Genomic DNA, 7,009 nt, shown 5'->3' with positions numbered 1-7,009 from the left:
TTGTCTTTACCAATTTCCTTCGCATTACTCAATTTCCCAAGCGAGGCTTTTGTCTCAAATATTTTATGGCTGCATCTGACGTCTCGTTAGACTGCCTACGTACCCTAAATAGGGATCAAGCCATTCGTAGTTCATATAGGTACTTCATGCATTCACAATAATTATATGAAGGTAATATACCTAATCAATTTAAAAGTGTCGATAGAACTCTCAATAATATGCACAATAAAAAGGAAAAGATCCACTCACCTGGAGTCCACGCTATACTTCTCTAGTGCACGCATCGAGGCGTCCTGAATGATCAGTCCCTGTGGCCAATTATCAAATCACATCTCAAAACTCTTATCCATAGAATACGTAATTCACATAAAACACAATCTCAACGACATTCTAAAATAGTTTGATACCCATTGACCACAAGTCAACCGTTGGTCAAAGATCGACGGTAGGGTTTACAACCTTGTATAACTTGACCCGGAAGATCTGCATATCAGATTTCCAATCCGCAACTCCCAACGATCCACAATATGTTTCTAGAATAATATATTAAAATTTCATTACGATCCAACGGTCAGATCTCCGCCAATTGCCTAAAACAAGTGGTCGTGAACATTTATTTTACTAACTTACAAATCCAATTCAGGAAGATCCGTAAGTCGGATTCTCGATCCGTAAATTCCTATGATCTTTAAATATTACGTATTATAATGTATCCAATTTTGGTGATGATCCAACGGTCGGATCATCGATTCACATTTTTATCAAGTAACGTATCATAACGAATTTAGGTTCCAACGATCAACCTACGTCATTCAAATGAAAAAACTGAATTCAAAACATTCGACATAGCCTAAAAATATCATTGGCAGCTCACTAGCCACGCGCCGCCGCACAGCTCGCCGCGGGTGGCGGTCGGCTGCCCCGACTCGCCAGAAAATCCAACTATTTCCAAAAATTCTCAAACTTCACAGAAATGAAGATCTCAGTGAGTGGAGCAACTTTCATACCTGACACGAAGTCCAAAAGTGGACGGAAGATGGTCAATTTTGCCCACGAAGCCGGCGGGTGCCTAAAACTTCCCGACGTCGATTCGTCATCTACGGTGGTCCAACCGGGTCAAGGTTGGTTGGGTTTTGCTCCTGGGATGATGGGCTACAAAGCTCAAGTGGTGGCATCGGCCATTGCTTTGCCGATTTGCCGGAAAATCGAGAAGGGTGGCCGGAGCACCATTGGTTTTCGTCAACTTTCGTGGCCTCAAACCTCCACATCCCATGATTAATCAAGGTGGTTCTTGGGTGGGTTTTGTAGAGGGGAATGAGAGCTTCAAGATGGTGGTGGTGGCATCGAAAAACTCCACCGGAGTTGGCCGGAATCGGCCTTGGAAAATGGGCACCCGCGGTGGGTGCGGGTGGAAGAAAACCCACTTCCTCTTTTTTTTTTTTTTTCCTTTTCTTTCTTCCAATTCTGATTGGGCTTTTCCCCACAAGGGGGGGAATTTAATTTAAATAAACGCTAAACCTTGAATAACCAATTTCAAACGTCCGTAACTATACCGTTATAATCCGGACTCGCAAACAGCTTTCGCCTATACGTTCGTACCAATAAGTACTACGAGGATATGCTAAAAGAATAAGTCTCACATCTCTCGAGTCGATGGTCAACGGAAGTCAAAGTCCTTGCCTCTAGGGCAATTTTGTAAATTCACACTTTCAAAATAAAATAAAAACATAAACTTTGGAACGGGTTGTCACATAAAATACACTACAAAATCTCTCTAATTCCCTCTAATTCCCTCTAATTCCTCAACTTTTCCAAATTCTTTAAATTCTAATTCTAATTGAATACACCTGAAATGTTATAAACTTCTTTAAAATTCTAATTAATACACCTGAATTTCTAAGGATTTTAATAAACTATCTTAAAATCCTGATTGAATACACATTGAATTTCAAAGAATCACTTAAAATCCAGATTGAATACCTCTAGATTCATTAAAAGACTTAAAATTCCTCAAAATCCCAATTGAATACACTCCACTAATTTACAGTGCAAAAAATGTGAAAAAAAATATGCAAGGCTCTTGATCATTAATGTGTACATTGTCGTTTGAATTTTTAAAACCATACAAACCCTCATGAATAGTATTTCTAAGGGAATTCAAAATAAATAAATTTATAATCATTAATGTACAAATCAAAAAAATGTGAAAGCATATATAAACATGCAAGGTTCCTCAACCTTGAAGCGCAACTTCTTTTATTTTGCATATCCTTGAACATTTGGTATTTTATAATGATGTACTAATGTTTCTTCATTAGGCTATTATTTTGGAGTATGTAATACTTGAAAGACAAGTGATTTTTTTTTTTATGTTTTGAAGTAATATATCTGTAATAATGTGGTATGAATATACTAATTTAGTATTATGTTTTCTATTTTTTTGGTCAAATTATGTTTTTCATTTTCATTATTTATTGATTTAAAATATATTTTCTTTAACAGTAATAGGTCGGGTTATATTACCTGATAATATTAACGGGTCAATTTCAGGTCGGGTCATATTACCCGTTTACTTTAACGGGTGTTACATGACACAACCCGTTAAGATATTAGGTATGACACGAACACGACACGAATGCATACCTTTCATGAGTTTTTAATGATTCCAAGAGAGTTTCATCATTACTTACTTGGTCATTTGAGTCACATTTTTGAGTTGCATTGAAGGAGGTTCTGAATCCACCATAAAGATTAGTCGGAGTTTATTGAGATGCCACCATGGATAGTTGAGGCAAAGTTAATTCACCAACAACGTCCTTCAAATCAATTATAATTAATTATTACAAAAATTGAAACATAATCCATAGAAAAAGTATAGAGAAAGTATAGAGATGACAACTTACTTGCGATGGAGAAGAAGCAGATGAGTTTGGTTTTTCATGAGAGTTATTTGATCTCATTGAGTTTGAGTTTGAGTTTGAGCTTAAGGTCTTTGACTTCAATACATTTGACTTCATCTAATTAAAATAAAAAACATATAATAAGATCAACTCAAAATAGAAGTAGAAAAGTTATCAAACTATCAAAGTAGCAGTAGACCATTTCTATATAGCTGACCATTAGTCTTGTCGCAGTACACGAGCTAAACCTTACAAGAAACTATAACTAGTATCACTCTACTGCAGTATAAATGAATCACAATGCTAAAGCAAATACCAATATCAACTCATAATTGAATTGCCAAATACCGTATATCTGGAGCTCCAAACATTTTGTAACAACTATAACATTACATAAAAGATGAGGGAGACAAAAAAGAATCAAATCCTGGAGAAAAGATGGACATGACAAGTCAAAATCGAGCTTTGAAACCCTCAGCTTGAGGCTTCGATACTGGAAGCCTTTGAGATTTCACAAAAACATACCTCCAGGATCATGTTGATATACAAATATAATATGATTGTTTTTTTCATGAGAATATCACAACAACTAAATCCTAAAGGATGCAATCATGCAAGTTCCAACTTCTTGCAAGCCATTCATGCCTTCCAAATTGTATAAATATCTACTATCCTTTTAACATATTTATATATTGATGGCTAGCAATTGGATTGCACAATGATCAATGGGAAAGGCCTATTGGTTCTAAATCTCGGATGCAACTTTTTCGTTGTAGTCATGTTGAAACCAATTGTCCCACATCGGACAGAGGGAAGGAGAAAAAGTACTTTAAATAGAATTATCTCACTATAACTAACACTTAGGCCTTTTGTGATAAAACCCCACACCTGATGGATTAGGCAAGTGGTAAAGTGGGGACAATATCGATGTTATTGGAGTAGCGCCTCGACTCGTTGACCTGAAAAATTCTACATAGTATCAAAGCCAGGGGACGGGCCCATATTGCCACGTGATTGGGTGGGTCCCCATTTGGCCTCGCACAATGGGTGAGTCCCAACATGGCTCCACGTAGGCCAAAGATGCCATGTGATTGGGTGGGTCCCATTTGGCCCCGCACCTATTGGTTCTAAATCTCGGATGCAACTTTTTCGTTGTAGTCATGTTGAAACCAATTGTCCCACATCGGACAGAGGGAAGGAGAAAAAGTACTTTAAATAGAATTATCTCACTCTAACTAACACTGAGGCCTTTTGTGATAAAACCCCACACCTGATGGATTAGGCAAGTGGTAAAGTGGGGACAATATCGGTGTTGTTGGAGTAGCGCCTCGGCTCGTTGACCTGAAAAATTCTACATGGTATCAAAGCCAGGGGACGGGCCCGTATTGCCACGTGATTGGGTGGGTCCCCATTTGGCCTCGCACGATGGGTGAGTCCTGACATGGCTCCACGTAGGCCAAAGATGCCACGTGATTAGGTGGGTCCCATTTGGCCTCGCACGATGGGTGAGCCTTGACATGGCTCCACATGGTTGCCGATGTGTGGATCTCCATGTATGACCCATAAAATGGGGTCTTATGTGCGGGGGAGTGTTGAAACCAATTGTCCCACATCGGACAGAGAAAAGGAGAAAGAGTACTTTAAATAGAATTACCCCACTCTAACTAACACCAAGCCTTTTTTGTGATAAAACTCCACATCTAATGGATTGGGCAGGTGGTAAAGTAGGGATAGTATCGGTGTTGTTGGAATAGCCCGTCGACCTGAAAAATTCTACAAGTCCCAACGACTAGTCATTCTATGACCTCATGCGGCAGAGTATAACTTAAAAAAGTATGAGAAATTAAAGTGCACAAATAGGCATAATTTTGACCAAAACATATTATATGCAATAAAATGCCTGATTAAAGTGTACAAGAGACATATCTTCTCTCAAAATTCGCAGAGAGCTAGAAATTAAAATTAAATAACTTAAAAAATTATGACAAAATTAAAGGTGGGCTCTGTGAATGTGATAAGAAATTAAGTGACTTTAAAAAACAAAGATCTTAAAATTGGGAGAAAAGGATCGCATTTTTTTACCTTTGCAATGGCTGTCAAGTGTCGAGTCTGATTGTCAAGACGAAGGGGCGGGCATGTGCTTGACGGCGAGGCTATTAGAGGGAGACAGTGGGAGAAACACAGACAAAGAATTAAGAGTGAGGGAGATGGAGAGGGAGGCGCGGGGAGAAACACAGGCGGAGAAGTGAAGAAACGCCTAGGGTTAGTAGCACAAACCAAAATGACATAAATTTATGAGTAAAAAATGACATCACCTATCTAAGGTGTAAAACGAAGTTGTTTAACACTAACTTCGGTTTGGTTCAATTTTTTTTTTTGTTCGGTTTTTTCTTTCGATTCGGTTTTTTTTGTTACAATTTCAATTTTGGTCTCCTTTTTTTAGATTTTCGATTTTTTCAACCTACCCCTAGTTGGAATGATGGCATGCATATGGTTATGTTGAAAAGATACAAATATACAAGCTAATTCTACTAAAAAGTATACAAAATTGATAATGCATGTATTTGAAATTAATTCTACAAAAATGGTCGATGACGGGCTAGATTAATAACATGTATGCAGTACTTTTGAAAATATATAAACTAATTCTACTAGAAGTATACAAACTGATTCTACAAAAAAGTATACAAAAATGACTTTACATGTATTTGTTGATTCTGCAAAAATAGTTGAGAACGGGTTGAACTGATGGCATGTATGTAGTTTTGTTAAAAATATACAAACTGATTCTAGTAAAATTTATATAAAACTAATCCTACGTGTATTTGAAATTGATTCTACGAAAATGGTCCATGACGGGTTGTACTAATGGCATGTATGTAGTTTTGTTGAAAATGTATAACCTGATACTACTAAAATTATACAAACTGATTCTAATAACATTATACAAATTGATTCTACTAAAAAATATATAAAACTGATTTTACATGTATTTGAAACTGATTCTGCGAAAATGGTCGAGGATGGGTCAAACTGATATCATGTATGTAGTTGTATTGAAAATTTACAAATTGATTCTACTAAAATTATACAAATTGATTATACTAAAAAAAATATACAAAACTGATTCTACATGTATTTGAAAGTGAATCTGCAAAAATGGTTAAGGACAAATTTGACCGATGACATGTATTTTAGTAATGAAGGATAGACATAATGACACATTAATTTTATTAAATTATGTGGAAAATGTAAAAAGGATGGACTAATTCTAATAATAAAGGATACAAGTGGAATCTGCATATAGTTTTGAAAGTGATTCCACAAAAGTGCTCGGATGAAGGGTAGAGATGATGACACATTAATTTTATTAAGTTGTGTGGGCTAGGCTTTGTTAATAAATAGAATCGTTAGGAGTATGGCTATTATTTTAAAAAATTGTTTCAATGTTTCAATGTTTTTTGTTTTTGAGTGAAAGTACGATATTTATTGATAACGAAGGAATACGTACATAACAAGGGGGTTAGGTTCTTACAATAGGCCTTGATAAAAACCTTGCCGGGGATTTCAACCCAGAGTAAGGGAAAAAGAGCATCCCGCACCAATTAGTTAGGTAATATAGCTATCCTCAAATAGTAGATCAGAAATTACATTGGGGAATCCTCAAGCCAAACGCCCCGGTTAACTGAAACTATACCCATTCTTGCCAACCGATGAGCCACCTTATTGGATTCTCTTGGACCATATTCAAACTTCCAATAAGGAAATGGCTGCAACATGAGATGAATATCATGCAAAAGGTGCCCAAATGGGCCATTGTTGGCAACCGCATCCTGCTACAAAACCTTAATAACCAACAAAGCATCACTTTCAAAAATCAAATGCATTGCCTCCAATTGTCTGCCTACTTCCACAGTTGCACAAGCTGCAAGAATCTCTACCAACATAGGTAAGCAAACCCCAAAAAACTGCACTATTTTGGCTACCACAAACTTCCCATTCTCGTTATGAACCACCACCATACTTCCTCCGAGAGCTCTGTTTTCATCCTAAGCACCATCAAAGTTGCATTTAATCCAACCATGGCCAGGTTTATGCCATTTATGCAT

The sequence above is a fragment of a genome, unplaced genomic scaffold (assembly GCF_019419815.1).
Source record: "Pyrus x bretschneideri cultivar Hongxiangsu unplaced genomic scaffold, Pyrus_bretschneideri_v1 Contig37, whole genome shotgun sequence".
Lineage (NCBI taxonomy): Eukaryota > Viridiplantae > Streptophyta > Magnoliopsida > Rosales > Rosaceae > Pyrus > Pyrus x bretschneideri.
Note: the sequence above shows the minus strand (reverse complement) of the source record.